Here is an 18,367-nt window from a genome sequence, read left to right as displayed (position 1 = left end):
ATTTGGTGAATGGTGAAACAGGAAAGTAGTAAGTTCCTTGTATTACTAATCGACTACACACTTTGTCAAAGTACAATAGATCCTCTTCCAAGTACCGAAAACATGTGAAAAATATTATACTACTAGAGCGTAAACAAAAATAATGTGGAAAAAATTGTTAATATATCCGCTTAAAGTTGAAGATCTGGCTATAGCTGAAGGAAGCTAACACAAAGTTTTTACAAAAATAAATAGGAAGTAATTCGTTCATGTACAGGTTAAAGTAAGCATACAAAGAGTTGTAACAAGGGCTTATGCAGTTGAAATAGAATAGCTGACACAACACCGCAATAAAATTAATACAAAAATAAAAAATATATAAATAAAATAATATCAGTTGTTTAGGTTTAAAGAGCTCATACAGGTAAACTAGTGTTTTATTTTCTAATCCAGGTTCACTGGGGTAAAGCTGATGACCGTAACTGCATTCACGGTCATCCCAAGATGTCGGATGAAAAATTAGGTCAGTTTCTGTATTGTCTGTTAGAGTGTTTCTATATCATTTTCTTTACAAATCATACATTGAAACGATGTAAATTTATAAAAGAATCACTCGAAAATTACTAATTACTTCCGACAAATGTGCATGAAACGGGAAATTCGATTTGAAAAAATCGTTAAGATGACCGTAAATCATAATTAAAATATTTTCAAGATGACCGTAACATAAAACAAGGATGACCGTGATTGGTAAAAAGATGACCGTAACTTGTAAAGGATGACCGTAATTTGTAAAGACTGACTGTAATTTATATAGGACGACCGTAACTTCAATAGGATGACCATCAATTCTAAGAAATATCCGTATTGTATTAAGGTTTTTTGTTGAGTTTGTCGATCTCAATAGGGCTCGGTTAGCGGATATAAATATGTTTCATAAATTTCTTTTTTTAAACTATAATATAATTGGCCATATTTAGGATTTATAACAATGATAGTAAATTGCATATTTCTCGTAAACAATGAAATATTTAATTGATATCGACGTTAAAATTTTAACACACATTGACAGCGATACGACGAAAATTTGAAGAAACATGAATGTGTCCCTAGTACACGGATGCCTCATCTACACTATGATTTTCTATGTTTAGTGGACTATGAAAATGGGATAAAACTGTAATTTGGCATTAGAATTAAAAAGATCATACCATAGGGAAAAATGTGTACTAAGTTTCAATTTTATTTAACTTGAAGCTGGACAAACGGACAAACAAACAGACGAACGGACGAACGTATGCACAGACCAGAAAAACATAATGCCCATAAATGGAGCATTAAAAACATTAATAATACATACGAATATTTGGTAATCGAGCCCATGTGTATGGTTCCAGAGGAAGCAGATTAAAATCTTAATTTGTCTTGATATATGCACACGGAAACACTTTTGAAATAGAACAAAAGAATCGAAGCTCTGTGTTTATCGAGAAAGCGATAAATGTTAACTGTAATGTTTGATATAGTAACAAAATTTTAAAAAGTTAATAGAAAAAAATAAAACGACAATTTTCTTATTTTAAAAACACCATTTGCATAAGTTTTCAATGTATCTATTACATAGTAATGCAAAGCAATAAGATATCAAGTCGACGACATGGTTCTTATCGGGGCCTTTTGTAGCTGACTATGCGGTATGGGCTTTGCTCATTGTTGAAGGCCTTACGGTTACCTATAGTTGTTAATGTTTGTGTCATTTTGGTCTTTTCTGGATAGTTGTCTCATTGGCAATAATACCACATCTTCTTTTTATATATAGTATCTATAAGTTGAATGTAGAAAATGCATAACCTCAGATTTTTTTTTATCACGGACGGAGAACATATCAATCTTTTAGTTCAAAAATTTTCGTGTCTGCCCTTCCATTATGTGAATCAAGAAAAAATTCCCCAACACAGGTAACGATTGTATCGAAAAGAGAAAAATCGAGTGCACCTTTTTATGTTAGGGCATGTTTGGGGTGTATATTTTGTCTTTAAAACGTACAAAGCAAGAGTATTTTATATAGCATGTCGCTTCAGTTTCTATCATTATTATATATCAAAGCTACAGGTTGACTTTATAACGTAAAAAAATGACAGTACGAAAAGATGAAATATATGGGTCAAGTGAGACACCTATCTAATGAATCACAACAGAGTAGGTGTGTTAATAGCTGTTTTTTCTAAAAGTACTTGACGACAGTCTTTTAATTTGGATGATGAAAATGGATATCTTCGAAAAAATTTGATTTTCTTGTGTGTGATAACTAGGGTTTATAATCTTCAACCACTGAAAATGTTTAGTCTGCGCTTCCACGAAATATTTAATAAGAATTTTTTTAAATGCTTAAGAATTTTCAAAAATTCCATCTGACATCCGAACAGACAATATTTTTAAGTTGAATCAATGCAGACAAGATCATTAACTAATGCTCATGAGCTAGTAGATACATTTGTCTTTTAAAATATAACTGACATATAACGATCGATCGTAATGGTGCTATGTTGATAAATTTATCAGTTTTCAAGGGCAAAATTGGCAGAGCGTCATCCCTACAATGGCTTCCATTTCTACGTTCTACGATAATTTTAACGTCGATATCAATTAAATATTTCATTGTTTACGAGAAATATGCAATTTACTATCATTGTTATAAATCCTAAATATGGCCAATTATATTATAGTTTAAAAAAAGAAATTTATGAAACATATTTATATCCGCTAACCGAGCCCTATTGAGATCGACAAACTCAACAAAAAACCTTAATACAATACGGATATTTCTTAGAATTGATGGTCATCCTATTGAAGTTACGGTCGTCCTATATAAATTACAGTCAGTCTTTACAAATTACGGTCATCCTTTACAAGTTACGGTCATCTTTTTACCAATCACGGTCATCCTTGTTTTATGTTACGGTCATCTTGAAAATATTTTAATTATGATTTACGGTCATCTTAACGATTTTTTCAAATCGAATTTCCCGTTTCATGCACATTTGTCGGAAGTAATTAGTAATTTTCGAGTGATTCTTTTATAAATTTACATCGTTTCAATGTATGATTTGTAAAGAAAATGATATAGAAACACTTTAACAGACAATACAGAAACTGACCTAATTTTTCATCCGACATCTTGGGATGACCGTGAATGCAGTTACGGTCATCAGCTTTACCCCAGTGAGGTTGTCGTCAGTATTAAAAACAATAATTCCAGACTATTGAGGCATAAATGCATATGTTGACATCCCTATACTAGATACATATATACATACATAAATTTAGTTTTTACATCCAATTTCTGACCTTAGATCACCTTCGAAATGTACTTGTTCATGTTTTATTCATAAGACATGTACCGCGATGGAATGAGTGAAATTTATTACTAAAAACATTTGTCAATAATTTCAAGGTCATTTATGTTCTATTTGTTCAATTTTAGACGATCAGGTACTTATTAAGTTTCCTGTTGAATTCATTGTATAGACTCTTAATTATGCATATATTAATTTTATCTGTATACATAGATGATATAACATGTGAAAAGCTAAAAATATATATGAATTCCAAAGGTTTTTTTTATTTGGACTATATATAATAATGAAAGGAGATGCAGGGTTTAATATATATCTCTTTTTATTTAACTAATTGATAATCTTTCAAATTAATAAAGAAATTCACTTAATCGTATAATAACAATTATGATAACATTCTTTGATTTTTACCACAAATATATTTCCTACACAGCTACAATGTACGACCAGAACAAAGGATGGACAACAACATATGATATGCGTTCTACCCTTTAGACAGTCTTTAACTTTTTATACCTATTCTGCTTAGTCTTACTAAGCAAGTCCTGTTTCAACAGAAATAGGTGTACTGTTCAAAAATCACTAAAAAGGTTTGAAAATGAAATAACAGACAGACCGTCGTAATGTGTGTCTAACTATAACTTCTCAATATGAACCTAAAAGAAATCCGTTTGTTAATCATTTGAATATATATTGAACTTTTACCAGCAAATCCAAAACAAATTAATCCCCACTAGTACTTATAATCGAGAGTAAATAGTTAAGATGACTTTTTTTGTATTCTCTTTTAATCATAGAAGCACGGTTAGGAAAATGCAAGTTAATTTTCATTTGTTAGATGTGTATTAGCTTTTATTTTTGTCATTTGATTAAGTACCTTCGGTATAAATTTTCCTTGGAGTTTGTTATTTTTGTTATTTTACTTAATGTCATTCAAAAGATGAAAATTGCAAGTAAACTAGTTGTAAGAAACATTATTTCAATGAAAGATATAGTAGTAAAGGAATAAGGAACTAGTGAAACCAAATTTTTACTCTATATTAAAAAAAATGAAAGTGAATTATTATTTTTTTAAATACTTACTCAATGCCTGGATTTCGATGAGATTGATCTGTACAGTTATTTTAGATTTCACACAGAATTAACTGATGATTTACTGTTTTTGTAAGTTTATTGGTTAAAATATCTCCAATTGGTTTTGTAGTCGTTGGTTTGACACAGCAGCCCAGATCCATAGAGTATGCTGTTATTGTCCTATTGGTTGATATATATCTTTGATTTATTGTATAGTCGTTGGTTTGACACAGCAGCCCAGATCCATAGAGTATGTTGTTATTGTCCTATTGGTTGATATATATCTTTGATTTATTGTGTAGTCGTTGGTTTGACACAGCAGCACAGATCCATAGAGTATGTTGTTATTGTCCTATTGGTTGATATCTATCTTTGATTTATTGTATAGTCGTTGGTTTGACACAGCAGCACAGATCCATAGAGTATGCTGTTATTGTCCTATTGGTTGATATATATCTTTGATTTATTGTATAGTCGTTGGTTTGACACAGCAGCACAGATCCATAGAGTATGCTGTTATTGTCCTATTGGTTGATATATATCTTTGATTTATTGTGTAGTCGTTGGTTTGACACAGCAGCACAGATCCATAGAGTATGTTGTTATTGTCCTATTGGTTGATATATATCTTTGATTTATTGTGTAGTCGTTGGTTTGACACAGCAGCACAGATCCATAGAGTATGTTGTTATTGTCCTATTGGTTGATATCTATCTTTGATTTATTGTGTAGTCGTTGGTTTGACACAGCAGCACAGATCCATAGAGTATGTTGTTATTGTCCTATTGGTTGATATATATCTTTGATTTATTGTGTAGTCGTTGGTTTGACACAGCAGCACAGATCCATAGAGTATGTTGTTATTGTCCTATTGGTTGATATATATCTTTGATTTATTGTGTAGTCGTTGGTTTGACACAGCAGCCCAGATCCATAGAGTATGTTGTTATTGTCCTATTGGTTGATATATATCTTTGATTTATTGTGTAGTCGTTGGTTTGACACAGCAGCACAGATCCATAGAGTATGTTGTTATTGTCCTATTGGTTGATATATATCTTTGATTTATTGTGTAGTCGTTGGTTTGACACAGCAGCCCAGATCCATAGAGTATGTTGTTATTGTCCTATTGGTTGATATATATCTTTGATTTATTGTATAGTCGTTGGTTTGACACAGCAGCCCAGATCCATAGAGTATGCTGTTATTGTCCTATTGGTTGATATATATCTTTGATTTATTGTGTAGTCGTTGGTTTGACACAGCAGCCCAGATCCATAGAGTATGTTGTTATTGTCCTAATGGTTGATATCTATCTTTGATTTATTGTATAGTCGTTGGTTTGACACAGCAGCACAGATCCATAGAGTATGTTGTTATTGTCCTAATGGTTGATATCTATCTTTGATTTATTGTATAGTCGTTGGTTTGACACAGCAGCACAGATCCATAGAGTATGTTGTTATTGTCCTATTGGTTGATATATATCTTTGATTTATTGTGTAGTCGTTGGTTTGACACAGCAGCACAGATCCATAGAGTATGCTGTTATTGTCCTATTGGTTGATATATATCTTTGATTTATTGTATAGTCGTTGGTTTGACACAGCAGCACAGATCCATAGAGTATGTTGTTATTGTCCTATTGGTTGATATATATCTTTGATTTATTGTGTAGTCGTTGGTTTGACACAGCAGCACAGATCCATAGAGTATGTTGTTATTGTCCTATTGGTTGATATATATCTTTGATTTATTGTGTAGTCGTTGGTTTGACACAGCAGCACAGATCCATAGAGTATGTTGTTATTGTCCTATTGGTTGATATATATCTTTGATTTATTGTGTAGTCGTTGGTTTGACACAGCAGCACAGATCCATAGAGTATGTTGTTATTGTCCTATTGGTTGATATCTATCTTTGATTTATTGTGTAGTCGTTGGTTTGACACAGCAGCACAGATCCATAGAGTATGTTGTTATTGTCCTATTGGTTGATATCTATCTTTGATTTATTGTATAGTCGTTGGTTTGACACAGCAGCCCAGATCCATAGAGTATGTTGTTATTGTCCTATTGGTTGATATCTATCTTTGATTTATTGTGTAGTCGTTGGTTTGACACAGCAGCACAGATCCATAGAGTATGCTGTTATTGTCCTATTGGTTGATATATATCTTTGATTTATTGTGTAGTCGTTGGTTTGACACAGCAGCACAGATCCATAGAGTATGTTGTTATTGTCCTATTGGTTGATATATATCTTTGATTTATTGTGTAGTCGTTGGTTTGACACAGCAGCACAGATCCATAGAGTATGTTGTTATTGTCCTATTGGTTGATATATATCTTTGATTTATTGTATAGTCGTTGGTTTGACACAGCAGCCCAGATCCATAGAGTATGCTGTTATTGTCCTATTGGTTGATATATATCTTTGATTTATTGTGTAGTCGTTGGTTTGACACAGCAGCACAGATCCATAGAGTATGTTGTTATTGTCCTAATGGTTGATATATATCTTTGATTTATTGTGTAGTCGTTGGTTTGACACAGCAGCACAGATCCATAGAGTATGCTGTTATTGTCCTATTGGTTGATATATATCTTTGATTTATTGTATAGTCGTTGGTTTGACACAGCAGCACAGATCCATAGAGTATGCTGTTATTGTCCTATTGGTTGATATATATCTTTGATTTATTGTGTAGTCGTTGGTTTGACACAGCAGCACAGATCCATAGAGTATGTTGTTATTGTCCTAATGGTTGATATATATCTTTGATTTATTGTATAGTCGTTGGTTTGACACAGCAGCACAGATCCATAGAGTATGTTGTTATTATCCTATTGGTTGATATATATCTTTGATTTATTGTGTAGTCGTTGGTTTGACACAGCAGCACAGATCCATAGAGTATGTTGTTATTGTCCTATTGGTTGATATATATCTTTGATTTATTGTATAGTCGTTGGTTTGACACAGCAGCACAGATCCATAGAGTATGTTGTTATTGTCCTATTGGTTGATATATATCTTTGATTTATTGTATAGTCGTTGGTTTGACACAGCAGCACAGATCCATAGAGTATGTTGTTATTGTCCTATTGGTTGATATATATCTTTGATTTATTGTATAGTCGTTGGTTTGACACAGCAGCACAGATCCATAGAGTATGCTGTTATTGTCCTATTGGTTGATATATATCTTTGATTTATTGTGTAGTCGTTGGTTTGACACAGCAGCACATATCCATAGAGTATGCTGTTATTGTCCTATTGGTTGATATCTATCTTTGATTTATTGTGTAGTCGTTGGTTTGACACAGCAGCACAGATCCATAGAGTATGTTGTTATTGTCCTATTGGTTGATATCTATCTTTGATTTATTGTATAGTCGTTGGTTTGACACAGCAGCACAGATCCATAGAGTATGCTGTTATTGTCCTAATGGTTGATATATATCTTTGATTTATTGTGTAGTCGTTGGTTTGACACAGCAGCACAGATCCATAGAGTATGTTGTTATTGTCCTATTGGTTGATATCTATCTTTGATTTATTGTATAGTCGTTGGTTTGACACAGCAGCACAGATCCATAGAGTATGTTGTTATTGTCCTATTGGTTGATATATATCTTTGATTTATTGTGTAGTCGTTGGTTTGACACAGCAGCACAGATCCATAGAGTATGCTGTTATTGTCCTATTGGTTGATATATATCTTTGATTTATTGTATAGTCGTTGGTTTGACACAGCAGCCCAGATCCATAGAGTATGTTGTTATTGTCCTATTGGTTGATATCTATCTTTGATTTATTGTGTAGTCGTTGGTTTGACACAGCAGCACAGATCCATAGAGTATGTTGTTATTGTCCTATTGGTTGATATATATCTTTGATTTATTGTGTAGTCGTTGGTTTGACACAGCAGCACAGATCCATAGAGTATGCTGTTATTGTCCTATTGGTTGATATCTATCTTTGATTTATTGTGTAGTCGTTGGTTTGACACAGCAGCACAGATCCATAGAGTATGTTGTTATTGTCCTATTGGTTGATATATATCTTTGATTTATTGTATAGTCGTTGGTTTGACACAGCAGCCCATATCCATAGAGTATGTTGTTATTGTCCTATTGGTTGATATATATCTTTGATTTATTGTGTAGTCGTTGGTTTGACACAGCAGCACAGATCCATAGAGTATGTTGTTATTGTCCTATTGGTTGATATATATCTTTGATTTATTGTATAGTCGTTGGTTTGACACAGCAGCACAGATCCATAGAGTATGTTGTTATTGTCCTATTGGTTGATATATATCTTTGATTTATTGTGTAGTCGTTGGTTTGACACAGCAGCACAGATCCATAGAGTATGTTGTTATTGTCCTATTGGTTGATATCTATCTTTGATTTATTGTATAGTCGTTGGTTTGACACAGCAGCACAGATCCATAGAGTATGCTGTTATTGTCCTATTGGTTGATATCTATCTTTGATTTATTGTGTAGTCGTTGGTTTGACACAGCAGCCCAGATCCATAGAGTATGTTGTTATTGTCCTATTGGTTGATATATATCTTTGATTTATTGTGTAGTCGTTGGTTTGACACAGCAGCACAGATCCATAGAGTATGCTGTTATTGTCCTAATGGTTGATATATATCTTTGATTTATTGTGTAGTCGTTGGTTTGACACAGCAGCACAGATCCATAGAGTATGTTGTTATTGTCCTATTGGTTGATATATATCTTTGATTTATTGTATAGTCGTTGGTTTGACACAGCAGCACAGATCCATAGAGTATGTTGTTATTGTCCTATTGGTTGATATATATCTTTGATTTATTGTGTAGTCGTTGGTTTGACACAGCAGCACAGATCCATAGAGTATGTTGTTATTGTCCTATTGGTTGATATATATCTTTGATTTATTGTGTAGTCGTTGGTTTGACACAGCAGCACAGATCCATAGAGTATGTTGTTATTGTCCTATTGGTTGATATATATCTTTGATTTATTGTGTAGTCGTTGGTTTGACACAGCAGCACAGATCCATAGAGTATGCTGTTATTGTACTATTGGTTGATATATATCTTTGATTTATTGTATAGTCGTTGGTTTGACACAGCAGCACAGATCCATAGAGTATGCTGTTATTGTCCTATTGGTTGATATATATCTTTGATTTATTGTATAGTCGTTGGTTTGACACAGCAGCACAGATCCATAGAGTATGCTGTTATTGTCCTATTGGTTGATATCTATCTTTGATTTATTGTGTAGTCGTTGGTTTGACACAGCAGCACAGATCCATAGAGTATGTTGTTATTGTCCTATTGGTTGATATATATCTTTGATTTATTGTGTAGTCGTTGGTTTGACACAGCAGCACAGATCCATAGAGTATGTTGTTATTGTCCTATTGGTTGATATATATCTTTGATTTATTGTGTAGTCGTTGGTTTGACACAGCAGCACAGATCCATAGAGTATGCTGTTATTGTCCTAATGGTTGATATATATCTTTGATTTATTGTATAGTCGTTGGTTTGACACAGCAGCACAGATCCATAGAGTATGCTGTTATTGTCCTATTGGTTGATATATATCTTTGATTTATTGTGTAGTCGTTGGTTTGACACAGCATCACAGATCCATAGAGTATGTTGTTATTGTCCTATTGGTTGATATATATCTTTGATTTATTGTATAGTCGTTGGTTTGACACAGCAGCACAGATCCATAGAGTATGCTGTTATTGTCCTATTGGTTGATATATATCTTTGATTTATTGTATAGTCGTTGGTTTGACACAGCAGCACAGATCCATAGAGTATGCTGTTATTGTCCTATTGGTTGATATATATCTTTGATTTATTGTGTAGTCGTTGGTTTGACACAGCAGCACAGATCCATAGAGTATGTTGTTATTGTCCTATTGGTTGATATATATCTTTGATTTATTGTGTAGTCGTTGGTTTGACACAGCAGCACAGATCCATAGAGTATGTTGTTATTGTCCTATTGGTTGATATATATCTTTGATTTATTGTGTAGTCGTTGGTTTGACACAGCAGCCCAGATCCATAGAGTATGTTGTTATTGTCCTATTGGTTGATATATATCTTTGATTTATTGTGTAGTCGTTGGTTTGACACAGCAGCCCAGATCCATAGAGTATGTTGTTCTTGTCCTATTGGTTGATATATATCTTTGATTTATTGTGTAGTCGTTGGTTTGACACAGCAGCCCAGATCCATAGAGTATGTTGTTATTGTCCTATTGGTTGATATATATCTTTGATTTATTGTGTAGTCGTTGGTTTGACACAGCAGCACAGATCCATAGAGTATGTTGTTATTGTCCTATTGGTTGATATATATCTTTGATTTATTGTGTAGTCGTTGGTTTGACACAGCAGCCCAGATCCATAGAGTATGTTGTTATTGTCCTATTGGTTGATATATATCTTTGATTTATTGTGTAGTCGTTGGTTTGACACAGCAGCACAGATCCATAGAGTATGTTGTTATTGTCCTATTGGTTGATATCTATCTTTGATTTATTGTGTAGTCGTTGGTTTGACACAGCAGCACAGATCCATAGAGTATGCTGTTATTGTCCTATTGGTTGATATATATCTTTGATTTATTGTATAGTCGTTGGTTTGACACAGCAGCACAGATCCATAGAGTATGTTGTTATTGTCCTATTGGTTGATATATATCTTTGATTTATTGTGTAGTAGTTGGTTTGACACAGCAGCCCAGATCCATAGAGTATGCTGTTATTGTCCTATTGGTTGATATATATCTTTGATTTATTGTATAGTCGTTGGTTTGACACAGCAGCCCAGATCCATAGAGTATGCTGTTATTGTCCTATTGGTTGATATATATCTTTGATTTATTGTGTAGTCGTTGGTTTGACACAGCAGCACAGATCCATAGAGTATGTTGTTATTGTCCTATTGGTTGATATATATCTTTGATTTATTGTGTAGTCGTTGGTTTGACACAGCAGCACAGATCCATAGAGTATGCTGTTATTGTCCTATTGGTTGATATATATCTTTGATTTATTGTATAGTCGTTGGTTTGACACAGCAGCACAGATCCATAGAGTATGCTGTTATTGTCCTATTGGTTGATATATATCTTTGATTTATTGTGTAGTCGTTGGTTTGACACAGCAGCACAGATCCATAGAGTGTGTTGTTATTGTCCTATTGGTTGATATCTATCTTTGATTTATTGTGTAGTCGTTGGTTTGACACAGCAGCACAGATCCATAGAGTATGCTGTTATTGTCCTATTGGTTGATATCTATCTTTGATTTATTGTGTAGTCGTTGGTTTGACACAGCAGCACAGATCCATAGAGTATGCTGTTATTGTCCTATTGGTTGATATATATCTTTGATTTATTGTGTAGTCGTTGGTTTGACACAGCATCACAGATCCATAGAGTATGTTGTTATTGTCCTATTGGTTGATATATATCTTTGATTTATTGTATAGTCGTTGGTTTGACACAGCAGCACAGATCCATAGAGTATGCTGTTATTGTCCTATTGGTTGATATATATCTTTGATTTATTGTATAGTCGTTGGTTTGACACAGCAGCACAGATCCATAGAGTATGCTGTTATTGTCCTATTGGTTGATATATATCTTTGATTTATTGTGTAGTCGTTGGTTTGACACAGCAGCACAGATCCATAGAGTATGTTGTTATTGTCCTATTGGTTGATATATATCTTTGATTTATTGTGTAGTCGTTGGTTTGACACAGCAGCACAGATCCATAGAGTATGCTGTTATTGTCCTATTGGTTGATATATATCTTTGATTTATTGTGTAGTCGTTGGTTTGACACAGCAGCCCAGATCCATAGAGTATGTTGTTATTGTCCTATTGGTTGATATATATCTTTGATTTATTGTGTAGTCGTTGGTTTGACACAGCAGCCCAGATCCATAGAGTATGTTGTTATTGTCCTATTGGTTGATATATATCTTTGATTTATTGTGTAGTCGTTGGTTTGACACAGCAGCCCAGATCCATAGAGTATGTTGTTATTGTCCTATTGGTTGATATATATCTTTGATTTATTGTGTAGTCGTTGGTTTGACACAGCAGCACAGATCCATAGAGTATGTTGTTATTGTCCTATTGGTTGATATATATCTTTGATTTATTGTGTAGTCGTTGGTTTGACACAGCAGCCCAGATCCATAGAGTATGTTGTTATTGTCCTATTGGTTGATATATATCTTTGATTTATTGTGTAGTCGTTGGTTTGACACAGCAGCACAGATCCATAGAGTATGTTGTTATTGTCCTATTGGTTGATATCTATCTTTGATTTATTGTGTAGTCGTTGGTTTGACACAGCAGCACAGATCCGTAGAGTATGCTGTTATTGTCCTATTGGTTGATATATATCTTTGATTTATTGTATAGTCGTTGGTTTGACACAGCAGCACAGATCCATAGAGTATGTTGTTATTGTCCTATTGGTTGATATATATCTTTGATTTATTGTGTAGTAGTTGGTTTGACACAGCAGCCCAGATCCATAGAGTATGCTGTTATTGTCCTATTGGTTGATATATATCTTTGATTTATTGTATAGTCGTTGGTTTGACACAGCAGCCCAGATCCATAGAGTATGCTGTTATTGTCCTATTGGTTGATATATATCTTTGATTTATTGTGTAGTCGTTGGTTTGACACAGCAGCACAGATCCATAGAGTATGTTGTTATTGTCCTATTGGTTGATATATATCTTTGATTTATTGTGTAGTCGTTGGTTTGACACAGCAGCACAGATCCATAGAGTATGCTGTTATTGTCCTATTGGTTGATATATATCTTTGATTTATTGTATAGTCGTTGGTTTGACACAGCAGCACAGATCCATAGAGTATGCTGTTATTGTCCTATTGGTTGATATATATCTTTGATTTATTGTGTAGTCGTTGGTTTGACACAGCAGCACAGATCCATAGAGTGTGTTGTTATTGTCCTATTGGTTGATATCTATCTTTGATTTATTGTGTAGTCGTTGGTTTGACACAGCAGCACATATCCATAGAGTATGCTGTTATTGTCCTATTGGTTGATATCTATCTTTGATTTATTGTGTAGTCGTTGGTTTGACACAGCAGCACAGATCCATAGAGTATGTTGTTATTGTCCTATTGGTTGATATATATCTTTGATTTATTGTGTAGTCGTTGGTTTGACACAGCAGCACAGATCCATAGAGTATGTTGTTATTGTCCTATTGGTTGATATATATCTTTGATTTATTGTGTAGTCGTTGGTTTGACACAGCAGCACAGATCCATAGAGTATGTTGTTATTGTCCTATTGGTTGATATATATCTTTGATTTATTGTATAGTCGTTGGTTTGACACAGCAGCACAGATCCATAGAGTATGCTGTTATTGTCCTATTGGTTGATATATATCTTTGATTTATTGTATAGTCGTTGGTTTGACACAGCAGCACAGATCCATAGAGTATGCTGTTATTGTCCTATTGGTTGATATATATCTTTGATTTATTGTGTAGTCGTTGGTTTGACACAGCAGCACAGATCCATAGAGTATGTTGTTATTGTCCTATTGGTTGATATATATCTTTGATTTATTGTATAGTCGTTGGTTTGACACAGCAGCACAGATCCATAGAGTATGCTGTTATTGTCCTATTGGTTGATATATATCTTTGATTTATTGTATAGTCGTTGGTTTGACACAGCAGCACAGATCCATAGAGTATGTTGTTATTGTCCTATTGGTTGATATATATCTTTGATTTATTGTGTAGTCGTTGGTTTGACACAGCAGCACAGATCCATAGAGTATGCTGTTATTGTCCTAATGGTTGATATCTATCTTTGATTTATTGTATAGTCGTTGGTTTGACACAGCAGCACAGATCCATAGAGTATGCTGTTATTGTCCTATTGGTTGATATATATCTTTGATTTATTGTGTAGTCGTTGGTTTGACACAGCAGCACAGATCCATAGAGTATGCTGTTATTGTCCTATTGGTTGATATATATCTTTGATTTATTGTGTAGTCGTTGGTTTGACACAGCATCCCAGATCCATAGAGTATGTTGTTATTGTCCTATTGGTTGATATATATCTTTGATTTATTGTGTAGTCGTTGGTTTGACACAGCAGCACAGATCCATAGAGTATGCTGTTATTGTCCTATTGGTTAGTATATCTCCTATTGGTTTTGTAGTCGTTGGTTTGACACAGCAGCACAGATCCATAGAGTATGTTGTTATTGTCCTATTGGTTGATATCTATCTTTGATTTATTGTATAGTCGTTGGTTTGACACAGCAGCACAGATCCATAGAGTATGTTGTTATTGTCCTATTGGTTGATATATATCTTTGATTTATTGTATAGTCGTTGGTTTGACACAGCAGCCCATATCCATAGAGTATGCTGTTATTGTCCTATTGGTTGATATATATCTTTGATTTATTGTGTAGTCGTTGGTTTGACACAGCAGCACAGATCCATAGAGTATGTTGTTATTGTCCTATTGGTTGATATATATCTTTGATTTATTGTGTAGTCGTTGGTTTGACACAGCAGCACAGATCCATAGAGTATGCTGTTATTGTCCTATTGGTTGATATATATCTTTGATTTATTGTATAGTCGTTGGTTTGACACAGCAGCACAGATCCATAGAGTATGCTGTTATTGTCCTATTGGTTGATATATATCTTTGATTTATTGTATAGTCGTTGGTTTGACACAGCAGCACAGATCCATAGAGTATGCTGTTATTGTCCTATTGGTTGATATATATCTTTGATTTATTGTATAGTCGTTGGTTTGACACAGCAGCACAGATCCATAGAGTATGCTGTTATTGTCCTATTGATTGATATATATCTTTGATTTATTGTATAGTCGTTGGTTTGACACAGCAGCACAGATCCATAGAGTATGCTGTTATTGTCCTATTGGTTGATATATATCTTTGATTTATTGTGTAGTCGTTGGTTTGACACAGCAGCACAGATCCATAGAGTATGTTGTTATTGTCCTATTGGTTGATATATATCTTTGATTTATTGTATAGTCGTTGGTTTGACACAGCAGCACAGATCCATAGAGTATGCTGTTATTGTCCTATTGGTTGATATATATCTTTGATTTATTGTATAGTCGTTGGTTTGACACAGCAGCACAGATCCATAGAGTATGCTGTTATTGTCCTATTGGTTGATATCTATCTTTGATTTATTGTGTAGTCGTTGGTTTGACACAGCAGCCCAGATCCATAGAGTATGTTGTTATTGTCCTATTGGTTGATATATATCTTTGATTTATTGTGTAGTCGTTGGTTTGACACAGCAGCACAGATCCATAGAGTATGTTGTTATTGTCCTATTGGTTGATATATATCTTTGATTTATTGTGTAGTCGTTGGTTTGACACAGCAGCACAGATCCATAGAGTATGTTGTTATTGTCCTATTGGTTGATATATATCTTTGATTTATTGTGTAGTCGTTGGTTTGACACAGCAGCACAGATCCATAGAGTATGTTGTTATTGTCCTATTGGTTGATATCTATCTTTGATTTATTGTGTAGTCGTTGGTTTGACACAGCAGCACAGATCCATAGAGTATGCTGTTATTGTCCTATTGGTTGATATCTATCTTTGATTTATTGTATAGTCGTTGGTTTGACACAGCAGCACAGATCCATAGAGTATGTTGTTATTGTCCTATTGGTTGATATATATCTTTGATTTATTGTGTAGTAGTTGGTTTGACACAGCAGCCCAGATCCATAGAGTATGCTGTTATTGTCCTATTGGTTGATATATATCTTTGATTTATTGTGTAGTAGTTGGTTTGACACAGCAGCCCAGATCCATAGAGTATGCTGTTATTGTCCTATTGGTTGATATATATCTTTGATTTATTGTATAGTCGTTGGTTTGACACAGCAGCCCAGATCCATAGAGTATGTTGTTATTGTCCTATTGGTTGATATATATCTTTGATTTATTGTGTAGTCGTTGGTTTGACACAGCAGCCCAGATCCATAGAGTATGTTGTTATTGTCCTATTGGTTGATATCTATCTTTGATTTATTGTATAGTCGTTGGTTTGACACAGCAGCCCAGATCCATAGAGTATGTTGTTATTGTCCTATTGGTTGATATCTATCTTTGATTTATTGTATAGTCGTTGGTTTGACACAGCAGCCCAGATCCATAGAGTATGCTGTTATTGTCCTATTGGTTGATATCTATCTTTGATTTATTGTATAGTCGTTGGTTTGACACAGCAGCCCAGATCCATAGAGTATGCTGTTATTGTCCTATTGGTTGATATATATCTTTGATTTATTGTATAGTCGTTGGTTTGACACAGCAGCACAGATCCATAGAGTATGTTGTTATTGTCCTATTGGTTGATATATATCTTTGATTTATTGTATAGTCGTTGGTTTGACACAGCAGCACAGATCCATAGAGTATGCTGTTATTGTCCTATTGGTTGATATATATCTTTGATTTATTGTATAGTCGTTGGTTTGACACAGCAGCACAGATCCATAGAGTATGCTGTTATTGTCCTATTGGTTGATATATATCTTTGATTTATTGTGTAGTCGTTGGTTTGACACAGCATCCCAGATCCATAGAGTATGTTGTTATTGTCCTATTGGTTGATATATATCTTTGATTTATTGTGTAGTCGTTGGTTTGACACAGCAGCACAGATCCATAGAGTATGCTGTTATTGTCCTATTGGTTAGTATATCTCCTATTGGTTTTGTAGTCGTTGGTTTGACACAGCAGCACAGATCCATAGAGTATGTTGTTATTGTCCTATTGGTTGATATCTATCTTTGATTTATTGTATAGTCGTTGGTTTGACACAGCAGCACAGATCCATAGAGTATGTTGTTATTGTCCTATTGGTTGATATATATCTTTGATTTATTGTATAGTCGTTGGTTTGACACAGCAGCCCATATCCATAGAGTATGCTGTTATTGTCCTATTGGTTGATATATATCTTTGATTTATTGTGTAGTCGTTGGTTTGACACAGCAGCACAGATCCATAGAGTATGTTGTTATTGTCCTATTGGTTGATATATATCTTTGATTTATTGTGTAGTCGTTGGTTTGACACAGCAGCACAGATCCATAGAGTATGCTGTTATTGTCGTATTGGTTGATATATATCTTTGATTTATTGTATAGTCGTTGGTTTGACACAGCAGCACAGATCCATAGAGTATGCTGTTATTGTCCTATTGGTTGATATATATCTTTGATTTATTGTATAGTCGTTGGTTTGACACAGCAGCACAGATCCATAGAGTATGCTGTTATTGTCCTATTGGTTGATATATATCTTTGATTTATTGTATAGTCGTTGGTTTGACACAGCAGCACAGATCCATAGAGTATGCTGTTATTGTCCTATTGGTTGATATATATCTTTGATTTATTGTATAGTCGTTGGTTTGACACAGCAGCACAGATCCATAGAGTATGCTGTTATTGTCCTATTGGTTGATATATATCTTTGATTTATTGTGTAGTCGTTGGTTTGACACAGCAGCACAGATCCATAGAGTATGTTGTTATTGTCCTATTGGTTGATATATATCTTTGATTTATTGTATAGTCGTTGGTTTGACACAGCAGCACAGATCCATAGAGTATGCTGTTATTGTCCTATTGGTTGATATATATCTTTGATTTATTGTGTAGTCGTTGGTTTGACACAGCATCACAGATCCATAGAGTATGTTGTTATTGTCCTATTGGTTGATATATATCTTTGATTTATTGTATAGTCGTTGGTTTGACACAGCAGCACAGATCCATAGAGTATGCTGTTATTGTCCTATTGGTTGATATCTATCTTT

This window comes from Mytilus galloprovincialis, chromosome 8 (genome assembly GCF_965363235.1).
Source record: "Mytilus galloprovincialis chromosome 8, xbMytGall1.hap1.1, whole genome shotgun sequence".
NCBI lineage: Eukaryota > Metazoa > Mollusca > Bivalvia > Mytilida > Mytilidae > Mytilus > Mytilus galloprovincialis.
The sequence above is the reverse complement of the archived record's forward strand: the minus strand, read 5'-3'. Positions refer to the sequence as shown.